Below are 20,675 nucleotides of genomic sequence, written 5' to 3'. Positions count from 1 at the left end.
TAAAATGTCTTTTTATTATATATACATATGTTTGTTTTTGTTTTACAGAGACAGAGAGAGGGATAGATAGGGACAGACAGACAGGAACGGAGAGAGATGAGAAGCATCAATCATTAGTTTTTCATTGGTACACCTTAGTTGTTCATTGATTGCTTTCTCATATGTGCCTTGACCATGAGGCTATAGCAGATCGAGTAACCCCTTGCTCTAGCCAGAGACCTTGAGTCCAAGCTGGAGAGCTTTGCTCAAGCCAGATGAGCCCGCGCTCAAGCTGGCGACCTTGGGGTCTCAAACCTGGGTCCTCCACATCCCAGTCTGTCGCTCTATCCACTGCGCCACCGCCTGGTCAGGCTGAAAATGTGTGATTCCTATTTATTTATTTATTTATTTGTATTTTTCTGAAGTTGGAAATGGGGAGACAGTCAGACAGACTCCTGCATGCACCCGACCGGGATCCACCTGGCATGCGCACCAGGGGGCAATGCTCTGCTCTGCCCATCTGGGGCATTGCTCTGTTGCAACCAGAGCTGTTCTAGTGCCTGAGGCAGAGACCATAGAGCCATACCCAGCGCCCGGGCAAACTTTGCTCCAATGGATCCTTGGCTGTGGGAGGGGAAGAGAGAGACAGAGAGGAAGCAGAGGGGGAGGGGTGGAGAAGCGCTTCTCCTGTGTGCCCTGGTCGGGAATCGAACCCGGGACTCCTGCACGCCAGGCCAACGCTCTACCACTTAGTCAACTGGCCAGGGCTTTGTGTGATTCCTATTTAAATATTATGTTACCTTACACCATGCAAATGAATTTTATTCTGTAGCCTTTATGGCTGAGAATTTGATTGGTTACAAAATACGGCTAATGAAATTGCTTTACCACTAATTTTGTCTTCTTTATTTTTATTTTTATTTTTATTCATTTTAAAGAGTGGGGAGAGAGAGAGAGAGAGAGAGAGAGAGAGAGAGAGAGAAGGGGGAGGAGCAGGAAGCATCAACTCCCATATGTGCCTTGACCAGGCAAGCCAGGGTTTTGAACCGGCAACCTCAGTGTTTCCAGGTTGACGCTTTATCCACTGCGCCACCACAGGTCAGGCACTTTACCACTAATTTTGAAAGCCTACTTCTAGAGTGGAATGGGGTGAGATTTTACTAAACCTGATTCCTTAAATATCTGATACATGACTTTTCCTATTACAGGTCAATCCAGTTGAATCATAAGTGAAAAATACATAGATGGACTATCATTATTTCAATTGAAATATGGCCATGACAACCAGCTAGCCAACATTCCAGATTTAAAAAACCAGTGTTTAATTTTTTATTTCATTGCTTTTTTATGAGTGTTGGGCAAACAAGTGTGTTATGCTTGCTCGCTTGTACTCTGATTGGTGCATGAGCATGCGGCAGCACCACATGAGTATAGTCTATGTAAGGCTGCAGGTGCTTGCCCGCAGGTGGCAGATTATAGATTGCAGATTGCCTGCTGCCATTGGGAATGGTCATTTTTTGCTGTTGTTTACCAGAGAAGGAGTCCCCCCCCACCCAGCTGTTTGCTCACGTGTCCTGAGAGAGGGAGAAGCAGTTTTCCCTGTCTGCTTGCTCATCCGCTGTTGTGAGACTCTAGTAAATGGAATGACCCACCATTTTCAGGCCCTACAGTTCCTTTACCATCTGTCCGAATCCAGTGTGAACCTACATGGCTATGGCCACTGACCCTATATGGCTACGGCCACTGACCCTACATGGCTACGGCCACTGACCCTACATGGCTACGGCCACTGACCCTGGCGCAGTGAGCAGGGTTAGGATCAGATTGCTATGGAGCTGCCAACACCCTGGAGGGGTTGGGTAGAGGAGTGGTTGTTGCTCTCCAGCGTATGGTTCCCCATGGCTCTTCTTTTGGGGACTGTGGGCAGAGTGTTTTTTACAACCCTGTGAGAGGCTGCCTGAAGTCGAGAGCTCCAGGATGAGCTGCAGACCAAGCAGCAGCAATAGCATGAGCTGGAATGGTCATTGGAGAAAGAGCTGCAGGTCTGAGAACTGTGGGTCAGGCTACAGACTGAGAACCAGAGACAGCTTGAACTGGAGTGAGTGCTGGAGAAGGAGGCCTATGGCTTTCTCGAAGGCTGCAGTGTGAGATGCAAGCTGAACACCAATGGCGCCTGGAAACTGGAGCTATCTGTGGAGAAGGAGTTATAGTTGTTCCTGGAGACTTGCCAGGAGCAATGAGGGCTGCTGCCCATGCTGCCCTCCCCCCCCCCCCAGTAACAAGGAAAAGTTTGCTGAGATGTTTGGATGGGGCTTGTGGCAATGAACAGAGTGCTTAAAGGCACTGAGGTCCATTAGTGAAGATGAACCTTTTACCTTGGTGATTTGTGCAGACAGCTAGGCTGTCTATTATGGACTGATCATTGAGCACTGTGATGGACTCTTGGGCTGCAACCAGAGGGGGGCACCAGCTCCCTTGTTGGATGGACATGCCACTTTTGGACAGTACAAGAGACCCTGACTGAGGTGGGGGCAGCTCCGGTAGAGGGCCTCCTGCACCAGGAAGCGGCTCTCATCCAGTTGTAGAGATGCACCAAGGACACTTTACAGTTTCCATGGACATAGTCTTGGACTATACAGGCCCTCCCATCTACCATGGGGTAGGGGGCTCCAGTTAGTGCCTTGGGTAGAGTGTTCAGGGAGACATTTTGAAGGGCACTATAATGCTGGTGGTTGAGGCCAGGCAGGTTCTCATTGAATTTGGCAGATGGCAGAGGAACTGCGGAGCTGGAAAGTGTCGGGCCAGAGTGCTCAGGGAGACATTGTGAAGGGCACCTTTGTAATTATGGTAATTGTATAACTTGTGCTGTTGCTGTAGTCTGTTTATGTAATGTGCTTCACTCCTTGCACAGGGACCATCATGGAAGATACCTGTCGCATAGATTGTTAGGCAAGCAACCCTATAGGGGTGAAATGTTGGGCAAACAAGTGTGTTACAAATGCTTTAGGCTTGCTCACTTGTACGTTGCCTGATTGGTGCATGAGCACAGGGTAGCACATGTGCGTATAGTCTATGTAAGGCTGCAGGTGCTTGCCCTCAGGGTGGCAGATTGTAAATTATGGATTGCCTGCCACTGTTGGGAGGAATCAGTTTTTGCTATTGTTTGCTGGAGAAAGGGTCTCCCCCTCCCATCAGTTTGCTCAAGAATCCTGAGAGAGGCCCTGGTTGGTTGGCTCAGTGATAGAGCGTCGGCCTGGTGTGCAGGAGTCCCAGGTTCGACTCCTGGCCAGGGCACACAGGAGAAGCGCCCATCTGCTTCTCCACCCCTCCCCCTCTCCTTCCTCTCTGTCTCTCTCTTCCCCTCCCCCAGCCAAGGCTCCATTGGAGCAAAGTGGGCCCGGGCACTGAGGATGGCTCTATGGCCTCTGCCTCAGGCGCTAGAATGGCTCTGGTTGCAACAGAGTGACGCCCCAGATGGGCAGAGCATCGCCCCCTGGTGGGCATGCCGGGTGGATCCCGGTCGGGTGCATGCGGGAGTCTGTCTGACTGCCTCCCTGTTTCCAACTTCAGAAAAATACAAAAAAAAAAAAAAAAAAGAATCCTGAGAGAGAGGGAGAAGCAGTTTTCTCTGTTTGTTTCCACCATTGCGAGACTCGATTCTAATAAAAGAATGGCCCACCATCCTCCAGCTCCACAGTTCCCTTACCATCAACCCAAGTCCAGTGTGAACCTGCATGGCCATGGCCACCAGCCTTACAATGAGACATTGCAGTAATGGTGTCAGAGATAACTTTGACAATGTAATACTTTAACTGAATTCTATAATTATTGTTTAAACCCCCTTGTAACATGAGAAACAAAAATATACCTTTCTTTAAAATATATATCAAATGTTTGCTTGAAAGATAAAAAATATTTAGCCTTATGAAAGGTCGCATTGAGAAATAATAGATTACAGTATTCCCACAGTGGTTTTCCATAAATAGTAATGATTTTTAAAATGTTCCAGTCTTCCTCTTAATATTGATAACTGTGTAGGGAAACCACATACACTTAAGTGTGCCTTGTATTGAGAGCCCTTAGAGAGGATTCCAAGTACCCCAAACCAGAGTCTGAGGAACACTGAAAGGGTGTTAAGCAGGGTATAATTTGTGGATGACTAGGTTCTCATCTTCAAATTTAGTTGTTCTTTAACCTACAATCCATCTGACAAGCTCCAGGTCTCAAAGGGGCTGGGGGAAGGCACAGGCTAGGGGTGGAGGTGAAGGTAGGGACAAGATCTCTATGGAAGTATAGCGCGGGGGTGGCGGGAGGTAGAAGTGGACACAGGAGTGACAGACGGAGACTTGACTCGGGTGGCGAATGCACAGTGCAGTGTACAGAGGGTGTATTATGGAACGGCACACCCCAAACCTGTGTAATTTTATTAACCAATGTTACCCCAATTAATTCAGTAAAAAATAAGAAAAAGAAAATATATAAGAATGGATTTTCGATTCTTGTTCTTCAGAGAGCACTGAGAAACAAGGGAGTAGAATTCTTTGCTAAGCAATTTTTCTCAAGTCGTCACGGACATCTTAGCAATGCCGGTCAACCACAGGCTTCCTCCCTTCTGGTTCTGAATTAGTTGAGAAATGGGCATACAAGTCTCATGGGAATAATACCACATTTTTATTAATGGTAAAGCTAGACCAGGGGACACAGCTTCATCTGTGGCCTAGGGGGGCCCTTCAGTTCTACCTGCGGAAGGGGGGAGCTGTTCTACAGAGCACTCCTGACCCACCTCGGTAGCAAAGGCTGGTTCCCCACTCACTCTCTGTGAGACTTTGAGAGGGGACCTACCCCAGGTGGCAGGCCCTGAGCCCCTACCCAGCTCTGCTTGTTTCACGGGCATGTACAGACAGGTCTTAGCCAGACAGAGTGAACAGGCTATGTGACCTTTACCTCCATCTGCCAGGTCCTATCCGTTACCCCTCCCTAAAGAGCCGAGCTGGGAGAAGCTTTCTTGCTATCCTGCGAGGACAAAGTGTGGGCAGAAGTTACTATCTTCGAGGTCAATGACGGAGCATGAGAATAAGGAGAGAAGTGTTCCCTTGTTGTCTTATCCTCTCAGAAGGACATTCCAGAACAGATGGGTCCTGAGAAGTTATATTTTCAAATGAGCCCATGTTTTAATCAGGGCAGAGCTGGGTAACATTCACTCCCTCTTTCTCATGATGGGTGAGCAGGGAACGGCAGATGTAATTTGCAGTTCGAGCATTTGCAACTGAAACTCTGAGATCAATTCTGAAAAGGAGCCAAGGATTTCTTCTGAGAGCCCTACAGGACTTATTTGGAGGGAAGAGGGTAATTTATACTTATTTTAATTTGAAGCTGCCCCAAACAATAAAAGGTGTCTCCCTTTTGAGCCTGTAAGCCCAGAGTGGAGGTGAGAACCTTGAGGGGGAAACCTAGATACCTAGAGAGATAGACTAGGTTGAGTTTTGAGAAAGTTTGAAAACTGCCTGACCAGGCGGTTGCTCAGTGGATAGAGCATCGGACTGGGATGTGGAGGACCCAGGTTCGAGACCCTGAGGTCGCCAGCTGGAGCGTGAGCTCATCTGGTTTGAGCAAGGCTCACCAGCTTGAGACCAAGGTCGCTGGCTTGAGCAAGGGGTCACTCATTCTGCTGTAGCCCCCTGGTCAAGGCACATATGAGAAAGCAATCAATGAGCAACTAAGGTGCTGCAATGAAGAACTGATGCTACTCATCTCTCTCCCTTCCTGTCTATCTGTCCCTATCTGTCCCTCTCTCTGACTCTCCCTGTACTCTCTGCCACCAAAAAAAAAAAAAAAAAAAAAAAAAAAAAGAAAGAAAGAAAGAAAAAAAAGAGAAAATTTGAAAACTTTGAAAGCGTTTGAGAAGTTTGAAACTTAGGTTCATCCCTGGCGTCCTCACTACACATCTTCTTTGACCAAAGCCCTCACGCACGTTTTCCTCCTGTTGTAGGTGACCTTTCCTCCAATTAAACTTGTCAAAACGAGCATTTCTTCATTCCTTTAAGTGCAGTTCATAGGTAGACTGTCGTAGAAAAAAAAAATTAATTAAAATACTTAACAACAAAGAGCGAACCTTTGCTCTTTTTAGCACCCTTGGATGCATTTGTACTTTAAAAGACAACAGGGGTGTACAGGTATAAATATCTCAGTGGTTTACATTTCAGGCAGAATTCTGAAGCTATTTGCCGGGGGATGGGGGATGGAATTGTTCCCAGCACAGAGCAGACAATACAGCCTTTTGTGAAAACATAGAATGAGAGGGCCAGGAACAGAGTCAGCAGAGGTCAAGGATGACACAGAAATGACCAGCGACTGGCATAGAATGAGGTCATTGGTAACTTAAAGGGACAGGAGCGACAGTAATGGTGGATGATGGAAGATTATAATACAAGTTCATATGAATTCTCCTCAGCCAGCAGTTTTGGGGCACTTATCATCAGCTAAGCCCTGGACTGGATAAAACAAAAGTCACATGCTTGATCAGGCAGTGGTGCACTGGCTAGCGCATCGGCCTGGGATGCTGAGGACCCTGGTTTGAAACTCCAAGGTTGCCTGACCAGGCAGTGGCACAGTGGATAGAATAGCGGCCTGGGACACAGAGGACCCAGGTTCGAAACCCAGGTGCTGGCTTGAGCATGGGCTCAGCACCTGTGACCCCATGGTTGCTGGTTTGAGCCCAAGGTCACTGGCTTGAGCAAGGGGTCGCTGGCTCAGCTGGAGACTCTCTGGTCATGGCACATATGAGAAAGCAATTAATGAACAATTAAGGTGCCACAACTATGAGTTGATCCTTCTAATCTCTTTCCCTTCCTGTCTGTCTGCCTCTCTCTTGCTTAAAAAAAAAAAAAAGTCACAAGAAAAGAATACAGTCACTTGCAAGAGTGGGGTAGTGCAGTGGTCCCCAACCTTTTTTGGGCCACAGACCGGTTTAATGTCAGAATATATTTTCACGGACCGGCCTTTAGGGTGGGATGGATAAATGTATCACGTGACCGAGACAAGCGTCGAGAGTGAGTCTTAGATGGATGTAACAGAGGGAATCTGGTCATTTTTAAAAAATAAAACATTGTTCAGACTTAAATATAAATAAAACGGAAATAATGTAAGTTATTTATTCTTACTCTGTGGACCAGTACCAAATGGCCCACGGACCGGTACCGGTCCCTGGCCCAGGGGTTGGGGACCACTGGGGTAGTGCTTAGGAAGTGTAGTGAAATGAAACATTTTACAGCTGTCCCTTAAACAATGCAGGGGCAGCCCAAAGTCCATGTATAAGTTTTCAGGGTTTGTTTGTTTGTTTGTTTTTCATTTTTCCGAAGCTGGAAACAGGGAGGCAGTCAGACTTCCACATGCGCCCGACCAGGATCCACCCGGCATGCCCACCAGGGGGTGATGCTCTGTTGCATCCAGAGCCATTTTAGCGCCTGAGGCAGAGGCCACAGAGCCATCCTCAGCGCTTGGGCCATCTTTGCTCCAATGGAGCCTCGCCTGCGGGAGGGGAAGAGAGAGACATAGAGGAAGGAGAGGAGGAGGGGTGGAGAAGCAGATGGGCGCTTCTCCTGTGTGCCCTGGCCGGGAATCGAACCCGGGACTCCTGCACACTAGGACGACGCTCTACCACTGAGCCAACCGGCCAGGGCCATCAGCGTTTTTTTTAAAATATATATATTTTATTGATTTCAACAAGAAAGGATGGGGGAGAGAGAGAGAGAGAGAGAGAGAGAGAGAGAGAGAGAGACAGGAACATTGGTCTGTTCTTGTATGTGCCCTGATTTGGGATCGAACTGGCAACCTCTGCGCTTAGGGAGGATGCTCTAACGAGCTGAGCTATCTGGCTAGGGCCCATGCATAAGTTTTGACTTTACGGTTGGCTCTTCCTATGCTTAGATTCAACCAACTATGAATCCAAGACAGTATTGTCCTTTTGTGATTGGGAATCCACAATTGGGAATATGAAAATACTGTTTTTCCTTTTTTTTTTTTTTTTCTGAAGCTGGAAACAGGGAGAGACAGTCAGACAGACTCCCGCAAGCGCCCGACCGGGATCCACCAGGCACACCCACCAGGGGCGACGCTCTGCCCACCAGGGGGCGATGCTCTGCCCATCCTGGGCGTCGCCATGTTGCGACCAGAGCCACTCTAGCGCCTGAGGCTGAGGCCACAGAGCCATCCCCAGCGCCCGGGCCATCTTTGCTCCAATGGAGCCTTGGCTGCGGGAGGGGAAGAGAGAGACAGAGAGGAAAGCACGGCGGAGGGGTGGAGAAGCAAATGGGCGCTTCTCCTGTGTGCCCTGGCCGGGAATTGAACCCAGGTCCTCTGCACGCTAGGCCGACGCTCTACCGCTGAGCCAACCGGCCAGGGCTTGAAAATACTGTTTTTGATCTATGGTTAGTTGAATCCACAAATGTAAAACCCACAGATATGAGGAATCAACTGTATTTATTTATCTATTTTTATTCATTTTAGAGAGGAGAGGGGATAGAGCAGGAAGCATCAACTCCCATATATGCCTTGACCAGGCAAGCCCAGGGTTTCGAACTGGTGACCTTAGCATTCCAGGTTGACGCTTTATTCACTGCACCACCACAGGTTGGGCCCTCCTGTATTTATTTAAAAAAAAAAAATCTGCTAAGTGGGTCTGTGCAGTTCAAATCCATGATGTTCAAGGGTCAACTGTAATTCTCCAGACATCTGAACTGGTAAGTATAGTTAGCTTTTTCTAAGCAAACCCTAGTCTTAAACAAAGGAAATGCTGTCTGTCTTCTTTTCTAGTGGTAGGACGCATGTGAGGTGGCACTGTAAGGATGAGGACTGCCCCGGGCCAGTGTCCTTATCCACAGAAACATCTGTTCTCTTCCTCCCTCTGGCGATCCTTCCGCTCAGCCAAGGGCATCCATCTTATACCTCATATTCCTCACGCCTCTCTCTTTGCCTCTGCTTTGTTCACTTGCCTCCCCACCCCCAAGCCTGGGCTGTTCCTGCCCCTCTGAATCCTGAACGTCTTTAAAAGCTTGCTCACATTTTCAGATACTTCCTTCTCTGGGCAGATTTCTCTGAGTGCCAGGAACCCTGGTATAATATTATCATATTAATAATCACCATGACAATGATCACAGCAATAATCAAATAATAATGCCTTATTTGAATAGTGCTAAGAATTTTTCAAAGTGCTAACACATATTTTGTTACATTTGTGCTTCATAGGATTATTCAAAAGATAGGAAGAGATTGATATTGTTCTTACTTAAAAACAAAGCAGAACAAAAAACAAGAAAAGTGAAGTCCAAAAGGAGTGAATGCTTCTCTTAAGGTTGCATACCCCAGCATGCATTGTATCTGCCATTTTGGCCAATCTGACTTAAGTTTTCTGATTAAACGTTATCGTGCACTCTTTTCATATTATTTCTTGTTGCTATTCTTGGCTCTGTAATAAGATTATATACACTTTTCTTTGGGGCAGGAAAAATATCATTTACTTTGGTGTAAGCACCCAGAATTATATTGAGCACACGATTTTGGTTTAGAAAATGCCGCTTTGATGACGTGGAGGGTCACATGTTTCTATTCCAGTATGTTGTGTGAGACGGATATTTGAGCTGCTGGAAGGCACCATAGTCTATGAACCCATTTGACCTTATTTCGGGTGTTGCTGATCCTGGGGTGCACAGAGACTGAGGAGCAGCTCTCTCAGATGGTGGCTACCATCACTAAAGATGGGAAGGAATACAATATCTGTACTTAATGGGCCACCTCCATAGCCCTATAATATTAAGTTTAATTTGAAAACATATGCCTTGCCCTTCTGAACCATCTGATTTGAAATTCCTTGCCTCCCTTTCTGCCATCAAGAGTGGCATCTGACCTGTACCAGGTTCAGTGGGAAAGAGGGGAAGCCCTGATTCTATGATTAATTGACACAGTGATAACGCTGGCCAGGAGAGCCAGCTCTGAGGATGAGCAATTGTGCCAGCAGCATTGGCCATGTGAGAAGGAAACTGGGGAGGCGTGAGCTGGCTCTGTCTCTCCTGGGGCTTCGGGCAGGAAGGATGGTCTCTGGGTTACTACTCTGGCTCTGGGGTTGACCCCTGAGGGAGAGGAAAGAGAGATCAGCACAGACCTCAAACCAGATTCCTTCAAGGTGGAGTTACTGAAGGTCATTGTGGTAATAGGATAAAGACAATTTCAGATTCAGTTCAGGGATAGGCTGACCCCCATGTCCTAGGAGTGATGGATCTATTGGTTGATATATCTCCCGACTTGCTGCCACATAGAGTTATGTTGCAGAGTTAGGGTGTGCAATCTCAAAGTATAATGACATCATGAAGATTTGCTTTTAAGTTACATCTGTAAATATAGTGAAACATTGCAGTTTCAATACTTAGAGCAAATCTTACCAACTATTGATCATTTACAAAAGATTTAATTTAAACTACCATTCACATCCAACCATGTAAGCAGGCAAGCAAGATTACTGAGGCAAAAAATATCAACGTATCCTGATTTCTGAATCACTCCTGTGGATCACTTTTAATAAACATCTAACACCTACTTCATCTCTAAATAATGACATCAAATGTTCCAGGAAATTGACCTTCTCCAGAAGGAAATCAATCAAACGATGACAAAATAGCATCCTGGAACAAACATAAGAACAGGGGAAATAAAAAGAATATTTATTTACTTAAAAATAATATTTATTTAGATAAGAATTATTTCCAAGAATTGGCTGTGAAATAAAAACAAAGAAAGCCATTTTTTAAATTTATTTATTTTCCATTGATTTGAGAGTAAGGAAGTGGGAGAGGGAGAGGGAAAGGAAGGGAGAGAAAAAGAGAGAAGTATCAACTAGTTGTTTCACTTAGTTCTACACCCATTGATCGCTTCTCATACATGCCCTGATGAGGGCTCAAACCAGTGACCTCAGGGTCAGACTGGCAACCTTGGGATCAAACCAGTAACCTAGGTACTCCAGGATGATGCTCTATCCACTGTGCCTCCGGCCAGGGTAAGGAAAGCTGTTTTAATATTCTGAGTCAGAAAATATTTCTTTTATGCAGATTAAAGTATAAATCTGCCTGACCTGTTGTGATGCAGTAGATCAAGTGTCCACCTACAATGCTAAGGTTGCAGGTTTGACACCCCAGGCTTGCCAGGTCAAGGCATATGGGAGGTGTTGACGCTTCCCTTCTCCCCCCCCCCCCGCCTTTCTCTCTCTCTCCTCTCTCTAAAATCAATAAATAAAATCTTTAAAGTATAAATCTTATTATTGAAGAGCCAAAACTAGCAAGAGAAAATAATTCAAAAATTTCATCAGAGATAAAACTTAAATCAGAGAGACTAAAGTGGCAGATATAATGCATAACGGCTGATATACAGTTGGAATTTAAACTCATAATTGAAAGTAAAATAGCAAATACTACTCATGTAGTGCTAATTATATGCCGGGCACTATTCTAAGTGATTTAGTATTTTAACTGATTTAATTCTCATAACAACCTAATGAGGTAGGTCTTATCACACTCATTTTACAGATGAGGAAACTGGCACAGACCAGGTAAGTAACTTGCCCAAGGTCACACATAGCCAGTAAATGAGAGTACTGGGGATATGACCACAGGTAGTCTCTAGTTCTAAAGTCTGTGATCTTAATCACTTAGCATCTTATCATTCTTCTGCTAGTAGTAGTAATAATAACTTAGTAATTGTTATGTCCTATGTTAACACCCAAAGTAAAGCCTCAGGTAGTAAGTGAAATAACGCACGCATGTCACTGGCTTTTGCTGTAAAGTAAGCCACCTCCGGAATATCCCATCTTCCAGCCTCCCGACTATAATGAACAGATTCTATTAGGCACCTGGTCATTCCCCTGCTCTAACCCACCACCCCAGGCACGGACACATGCTCCAAAGGCAACCATCTAATGTCTGGCTAGTGAATGGATTGGCCTCACCTGACACCTTTGGCCAACACTGATGTCTGGACCAGTTATATTCTCTCCCTTAGAGACTTTTTTTACCTTTAAGATTTTTAATGTGAGGCAGAGAGGAAATGCTAAATGAGTGAACTGGGGTTGAACAAAGGGAGACACAGAGAAAGCAGCAAAGAGGAATCGTGAGGCAGCAGAAACCATGATTAAGCAGCAGCCGTGAGAAAAAGACAGAACAGACTCTCAGAAATTGAGTCATAAACATAGCCATTGATGGGGATTGTAGTGGAGCTCTGAGTTGAAGCTGGATTACCTGGTGTCTTGCAAAGGCATGAGTGACATTTTCATGAAGCCAGCAATGCATTTACGAAGATGGTTCCTTGTCCCCTCTAGATATGCCGGATCCTTGTAATACATTTTTATTCATGGGAGTATTTTGAATGTACTTTGCAATTTACAAATCTGACTAATCCAGGAATTTACAATTTCAGGCTTCTCCTTCTTCCATTACCAAATTCTGCCACCTCAGACCCCTTTCCAAACTTCATGACTGGAGGCCTTTTTCTTTTTTTTTTTTAATTTTTAAATTTTTATTTTTTTATTGTTTTATTTATTAATTTTAGAAAGGAGAGAGAGAGAGAGACAGAGAGAGAGAGAGAGAGGAGAGAGAGAGAGACAGAGAGAGAGAAGGGGGGTGAGGAGCAAGAAGCATCAACTCCATATGTGCCTTGACCAGGCAAGCCCAGGGTTTCGAACCGGCAACCTCAGCATTTCCAGGTCGATGCTTTATCCACTGAGCCACCACAGGTCAGGCATTTTTTTTTCTAAAAAAAGATTTTATTTATTCATTTTATAGAGGAGAGAGGAAGAGAGAGGGGACAGAAAAGGGGTGGAGGAGCAGGAATCATCAACTCCCATATGTACCTTGACCAGGCAAACCCAGAGTTTCGAACCGGCAACCTCAGCATTCCAGGTCGACGCTCTATCCACTGCGCCACCTTGACTGGGGGTTTTAATCCTCCTATCCATGCAGCTGCAGTGGCCTCCTAGCTGGGCCAGCTGAAAAAAATGCAGAAACATAAATTTCTAATCTGTTTAAAAATTATTCTGATGAAACATTTCAATGAGGTTTGAACTCATTTGTTCAAAACAGTGTAATTTAGTCACCTTAGTATGCTATTACCAGTGATTGAAATCAGTCATGGAAATTTCCTAGATGAATTTCAGCAAAAATGCTTCTTGCATAATGAGTATGTGAGACTGAAAAAATAAAAATTATCATGATTTTTAAGCACACTTTTCCTTTGGGTCTGCTTTACTTTTATTTTCATCTTTTATCAGCCATGACAACCACTAAAACCCAATGTCAAAATATACCCATCTTCTGTAGATCAAGATTTCCAAAATAATGAATCATAACCTTCTCACACTCAATATTGTCTTTAGGAAGAAATATTTAAAAAACTTACTGTAACTAATCAATCTCATTTTAAAAATTCTTTCTGAGTATATGTTTTATAATATACATATTAGTAATACAGTACAAATATTATATATAAATGAGGCATATTAATGGATGAGGTATATAATTTTAAAAATTGGACTTAGAATTCCTGACACAGGGAGAATGTTTCTTTTCTTTTCATTGTGTCTATATGAGATGATGGATGTTAACCAAACCTACTGTGGTTATCATTTCACAGTATGTGGAAGTCAAACTATTACACTGCATGCCTTAAACTTATACAGCGATGTACACCAATTATAACTCAATAAAACTGGACAAAAAAATTGGGGACCCTGGCCTCTAAAATAAAATGTCTTCAAGATTTTTCTCCATTGTCTTCTCCTTGCTTGACCTCTCCAGCCCTTCCCCATCACAGCTCCTCCACTCTGATTGAGATTCCCATTTCTGGAAGCTTGTGCTACTCCTCACTCCCTTCCAAACTTCTCTTCCATCAGGTGACCTCAGGTGACCTACCTATATCCTCCGTCCACCAATCTAAACAGTCAAATTTTGTTCTTTTGAAAAAAAATATGATTTCTAACCTTTAATTTCTCTCCCATACTAGTTAGTGATGTAGACTCTTTATTCAAAATATGCTAGTAGTCAATAGTTTGGTTATATCCTGTTTTGATTTGTGTTGAACCACAAACATGCTTTCATGCTAACTGTTTTTTTAGATGTACCTACGTAGCCGTCAATGTATTAACACATCATTGCTTATAGCACACCAGGCCTTCCCCTTCCACAATCATCTTGCAGGTTTCCTACAGTACATGGGTAGTAGACTTTGCTAGTGACCTTCCATATCCTATCAACACTTATCATTTTCAAGTTCAGCCAGCCAACCTCCAATTCTCAGCACCTGCACCTTGGCCTGAGTTCTCTGATGGTGGCTGCAGCCCCTTGCTCCTGCCTGGTGCAGGCAAGAGGTGTCAGCGGGGGAGCGCTCTTGCCTGAACCACGGGCTGAAGGCAGCTGGTGGATACATAGCTCTCTTGCCATTTGGGCAGGAAAACTCTGAGACATTTTCCACACTGGCTCCAGTGGGTTCCTTAGTGGGATGAAGCTCTAGTCGCCTATGGTGGTGGCTTGCTTGATAATGTTATCTTTTCTGGCTGCCTTTCATTTCCTCTCTCACTTTCCTATGGCCCCACAAGTGTTTCCTGGCATTACCTCTCAATACACAACAGTTCATCCTTCAACTACTAGGGTTTGAACTGCAGCGGTCCACTCATATACAAATTTCTTTCAATAAATGTAGCTGTCCATAGATTTGACAAACAGCATATTGAAACAGTATTTCTGCATTCCCAATCACAATTTGTTTTCCAGCTGTGGATTCCTAAACCTGATTGAATATTATGTTTTTGATCTATGGATGGTGCCTGACTTATGGTGGCACAGTGGATAAAGCACTGACCTACAATGCTGAGTTTGCTGGTTTGAAACCCCGGGCTTGCCTGGTCAAGGCATATATGGGAGTTGACACTTCCTGCTCCCCCCTTTCTCTCTCTTCTCCTTAAAATAAATAAATAAAATCTTTTAAAGAGAGAGAGAGAGGCCCTGGCCGGTTGGCTCAGTGGTAGAGCATCGGCCTGGTGTGCAGGAGTTTCGGGTTTGATTCCTGGCCAGGGCACACAGGAGAAGCGCCCATCTGCTTCTCCACCCCTCCCCCTCTCCTTCCTCTCTGTCTCTCTCTTCCCCTCCTGCAGCCAAGGCTCCATTGGAGCAAAGTTGGCCCAGGTGCTGAGGATGGCTCTGTGGCCTCTGCCTCAGGCGCTAGAATGGCTCTGGTTGCCTCAGGTGCTAGAATGGCTCTAGCAATGCCCCAGATGGGCAGAGCATCGCTGTCTGGTGGGCATGCCAGGTGGATCCCGGTTGGGCGCATGCAGGAGTCTGTCTGCCTCCCCATTTCCAACTTCAGAAAAATATAAAAAAAAAAAAAAAAAAAAAAAAGCCTGACCTGTGGTGGCGCAGTGGATAAAAGCATCGACCTGGAATACTGAGTTCGCCGGTTCAAAACCCTGGGCTTGCCCGGTCAAGGCACATATGGGAGTTGAAGCTTCCTGCTCCTCCCCTCTTCTCTCTCTCTCTCTCTCTCTCCCTCTCTCCCTCCCTCCCTCCCCCCAAAAATGAAAAAAATAAAAAAAAAAAAAAAAAAAAAGAGAGAAAGAGAGAAAGAAATCTATGAATGTGAAGGGCCAAATGTAGAGTCAAGAGTGCCCCTAATCCCCACTATGTTCAAGTGTCAATCAGTATGTACTTTTGAGGGAACCCACGTGGAGATATGATCCTTTAGAAGTTCCTTAGTGTGTTTATTGGTGAGTTTATTGTTTTGTGTATCTGTAAACATCATTTATTCTTATTCTTAGAAAATAGTTTTGTTGGATATATTAAATAGTCTATTTGTTTGATTTGAATCTGTAGGTGTTAAGCCAAATTCGGAGGGACCCGAAACATGAAAGACAGGAACAAGGTCCGTCGTTTACACATCAAAGCTTTATTGTCTAGCTTGGCCAAGCGGCGGGAACTCCGACAGAAATCTGACGGAGAGCGCGCCGGCCCTTTGTTCTACTTAGTTTTTATAGTTTTGTAAGTGGGAAGTACAGAAGCAAAAATTGCAATTAGGAGCCCCTTACCGCTATTGGTTATAGTCATATGTCCTTTAACATGATAGGACCACGTTCAATTTGCAAGCCATACATCATTTTGGAGAAAACAAAATTTACAAGTCAACACAATGGTAGAAAGATGTCTCTTTAATATTAAAGGCATTCCTATATTATCTAGTGTTTATCTGCCATCTCTCTGTCCAGAGTCACACATGCATTTACATAGGAGAGGTAGTTTAGGTGGGGACAAATGCCCATGAATGGCTCATTGCTATAAGAAAAGGTTTATTTTGGCTTTTCTCTCCCTGCACCTGGCTAGCCATTCACCCTTTTCCCCACAGGCATGGTGGAATGTCTGGGAATCCATGTTTTCCTCCCCTTTGCATTTACAATACAATGCCAAGGGCCATCCTGACTATGCCAGTCACACAGTACAGGGACTATTCTCACAATTTCTCTGCACACCTTAACCCAAATTAATAAAATGTTCTCCAAGCCTCTTATAATATTAATATTAATTCTGTAGCCTTTGGTACTTTACAACACCTGCGGGTGAAATGACTCAGTGGCTCTTCAGTAGGAACCCTTGTTACAGGTCCAAAACCCAACTTTGAGAGGCCAAAACTCAAAATGTCAGTTTGAGTTTGGAGTAAGGAAAGGTGTATTGACCAAGAAGGCACCAAAGGAGATGACGGAGGCCTAGTGGTGCCTCACATTGCCTCAAGAAAGCAGAGTTCAGGCTTCTTTTATCTGAAGGGTAGGGGAAATGGGAGGGGCTGCTTTTGTAAAGTTCAAGCCGCAGGCAGAATTCCTCTATTGATTAGTGTGTCTATATGCAAGACTAAGCAGCTGCTATTAGCCTGAGGACCATAGGAACAAAGCAGGCTGGAACAAGGAGTCAGAGAGACCAAGCATTTCACTGTTATATTTTCAGGGCCCACACTGGGGTTGCTTTCTTTCCGAGTAAATTTTTATTTGCATCTACAAACGGGGTAACTACCTCCAGGAATGTTTAGCCCCTTTGAGGGTGCTTGGCTTCATCTGGAGACAAAGTTTAGCTCCCTCATTTTGCTGCTGCCCCAAAGCTTAGGCTCTGATAGGCGCTGAATTGTATCCATCCCCAATTTATATGTTCAGTGTGTCCCAGTGCCCAGTACCTCAGGATGTAACTGTAAAGCCAGGAGGCAGGGCCAGGGCCAGCATCAGAGCAGCCGCCCAGCCCATGCAGGTTCGCATTGGATTCGGAAAGTCGGTAAAGAAACAACGGAGCCACAAACTGGTGGGCCATAGTCTTTAATCCTAGCTTGCACCCGGCGGGCAAGTAAAAACATACACTGGGCTCCAAAACCCAATCACATTCAGTGCTCACAAAGCTACTGACTTATCCGAGTTTCCTAGAATCAAAGGTTTCTAGCTCACCAGACTTATTCTCCTCTGTTCCTTATCTCCTTCCTTGTCCCAGATACAAACTCTACACAAACTGGCATCTCACTCAGCACTCCGCCATCTTGGCTGCTTTTCCTGGCCTCCTCCACGTGGCCTCCTTCCGCTGCTAGCTCTACTTTCTCTGCTCTCTCATGCTAACCTCAGGAACCAAGAGGGCAAACTCTCGTTCCGTCCCCATTTTATAGTGTAGAAATCCAAACCCTTAATCCAATATACATAACAGGGAAGTCTAATATAAAGTCACTTCTCTGAGGCATGATAGGATTGAACCGCCCTACATCAAAAAAAGGGTGGGACAGGCTTAATCCCAAAACCAAGCCTCAGGCTACAACAATTCTCAACACATATTAATATCACCTGGGCAATGGCCTCATGTGGGCAGCGCCTATTTTTAACAAAGTGAGCATAATACATTTTATCTGCCCAACAGTAACCTATTGTAAAGCCATTAGCCGCAGCCGCCATCACAGCCACCTGCTCATGCACGTTCGCATTTGTTGGGCAGATAAAATGCGAACCTGCAAGGGCTGGGCTGCTCTGATGGTGGCCATGGCCCTGCCTTCTGGCTTTACATTTGGCGTAGTCTGTGGCAGGATTCGATACAGATCAGCAAGGAGCCTTTGAGTGGTGGAGTAGAGGACTGGTTAGTGTTAGGGTTCCCCATGGCTGTCCTTTTGGGGATTGTAGGCTGGCTGACTTTTACAGCCATGTGTGAGGAAACTGAGAGCTCTGTGGAGGAGGCTGCCTGGGACCTGCAAACCGAGCAGCAGTAGGAGCTGGAGCAAATGAGGGAGAAACAGATGCCGACCCTGGAGCTGGAGGAAACACTGGAGGAGGAGGCCAACCAGGTTTGCGAGATTTGCCTGGAAAAGAAGCAGCTGCTGGAGGAGGAATCACAGGTTCATGAGTTGCAGATTGCCCTGGATGCTGTGGAGAGCCAGCAGCGGCAGGAGGCCGGGGCTGAGGCTGAGGCTGAGGCTGAGGCTGAGGCTGAGGCTGAAGCTGAGGCCGGGTCCGGAGCTGCAAGTTCTGCGGAGCAGAGGGTGTCAGCGGCCCGGGACTCGAGCCTGGCAGTGGGAGCTGGTGTTTTCAGTTCCTCTTTGGAGGATGAGGAGAATTGGGCTGGAGTTGTGATCTGCAGTCTCCAGAAGATGGAAGCCCAGCTGGAAGGAGCACCTACTACAGCCCCGGTAGGTCTGCGATTTTGGGGACATAGGATGGACGTTATCATGCTCTCCAGAGCCAAGATGGAAATGCTAACTGCCATTGCCACGTGTTAAACCAAATTCGGAGGAACCTGAAATATGGAAGACAGGAGCAAAGTCCATCGTTTACACATTAAAGTTTTTTTTTTTTTTCGAGCTCCTTCTGCAATGAATTTATTATAAATATGTTATTTTGGAATAAACAAATAGTGCATTCAAGACTATCTGCAAACTTGTTCTAAAGGAATAAAAGGAAAAACAGAACAGGGAACCACTTAGAAGGAGAGATAAAAAAAGACACCCGTGTGCCTCGCTAAGTGCCTTTCCCTCATGAAGGGAGTTAGCAGGGAACATCACATTCCTCATTAGCCTATTGCATTCAAATAAGCTTTGAGTTTGGTAATGCGTACTTGTTCTGTAAACTGAACTGCTCCTCTCCTCAGTCCTAAGTAGAATGGGAAGACAGTCTTCAGATCCCAGTGTCAGCAAGAAAGATCTTGACTTTGTATTTGTAAATCTCTGCTCACCTACGAAATTGTCCACTATTTGCCAGGAGCAATGTCGGAGTAGTCCTTCAGCACTCCAGCCATGTGTTCATTATGAGTATTAAACCGTCGCTTTTTCTGTGAGGCAGGCTTTTTCCTTCTCTGAATAGGGGCCACTTTCTTTGGTCCAGACCCCTGCATGGAAGAAATACCCTGTCTCTTCAGATATTCTTCAATTTTCTCCTCATCCATTGAATCCACAGTGACACTCCTCCACAGTTTCTGAAACTCTTCATCCACAGAAAACTGACAGCTCTTATCATTGAAGAAAAGAATTTTCTTCTTATCAGGACGATTTACAAATAGTATCTGGTCCCCTAAAGCCTTGACAGCTTTCTGGGAGTTCGGCAGTCCTTCCTCTATGTCTTCTAACAGAATCCCTCCTAAGCCTCGCTGGTCATGCTTATCTAAGAGCCTAAGCAGGGCCTTCTTATCTTTTAAGTTGTACTTGGGCTTGAAGGCATACTTTCCATCTACCACTTCAATTTTGGGATTATTGACTAATGCCTCAGTCATTAGCCATTGTTTCTGCTTGACTCCAATATCTAAATGTTGTGTTTCATCCAAAATTTCTTCTAAAGTTAGAGGATGTGTATCTCCTCGCTGATGACGTGTCTTCATATAATTCACAATCTTAGCAAGAACACCAAACTTATATCCAGAGCTTCCTGATAGAGCTTTCAAGTTAAATGAACCATTGCTATGATCAGAATTTTGTTTAGAGCCTGATGATCCTCCATGCTCTAGCTTTGCTTTCTTCTTCTTTGACGATGATGATGATGACTCAGAAGATACTGCACGTTTTTCTACTACAGGAGTGGAAAGAGCTCGTTTTTTGAACAGTTCCCGTTCTCTCAAAAGGCTTGGATCCATAATGCTGGGCTAGGAGGGCCGCCCCGCGCGACTCGACGCCGCCTCTCCGCGCCTCCGCCTCGGCCAGCCACCCACGCCCGCGTGGCTGCCGCTTCCAGCTCCTGGTCAGCGCCGCCGCTGGCCCAACCGCACAGCCAGCGCTGTCCCGCCAGGCCGAGCTCTCGGCACTCTACACATTAAAGTTTTATTGTCTAGCTTGGCCAAGTGGTGGGAACTCCAACAGAAATCTGACGGAGAGTGCGCTGGCCCTTTGTTCTACTTAGTTTTTATAGTTTTGTAAGTGGGAAGTACAGAAGCAAAAATTGCAATTAGGAGCCCCTTACCGCTATTGGTTATAGTAATATGTCCTTTAACATGATAGGACCACGTTCAATTTGCAAACCATACATCATTTTGGAGAAAACAAAATTTACAAGTCAACACAATGGTAGAAAGATATCTCTTTACATATTAAAAGGCCTTCCTATATTTTCTAGTGTTCATCCACCATCTCTCTGTCCAGAGTCAGACGTATTAACCACATGCATTTACATAAGAGAGGTA

At 45.3% G+C, this 20,675-nt stretch overlaps 1 pseudogene; it reads right to left on the bottom strand.

The window, feature by feature from the left end:
• Positions 1-18,866: 18,866 nt before the first annotated feature.
• On the bottom strand, positions 18,867-20,295 carry LOC136334114 (general transcription factor IIE subunit 2 pseudogene; annotated as a pseudogene).
• Between the last annotated feature and the right edge of the window lie 380 nt (positions 20,296-20,675).

The sequence above is a fragment of the Saccopteryx bilineata genome, chromosome 4 (assembly GCF_036850765.1).
Source record: "Saccopteryx bilineata isolate mSacBil1 chromosome 4, mSacBil1_pri_phased_curated, whole genome shotgun sequence".
Taxonomy (NCBI): domain Eukaryota; kingdom Metazoa; phylum Chordata; class Mammalia; order Chiroptera; family Emballonuridae; genus Saccopteryx; species Saccopteryx bilineata.
Note: the sequence above shows the minus strand (reverse complement) of the source record. Positions and strands in the feature narration are given on the sequence as shown.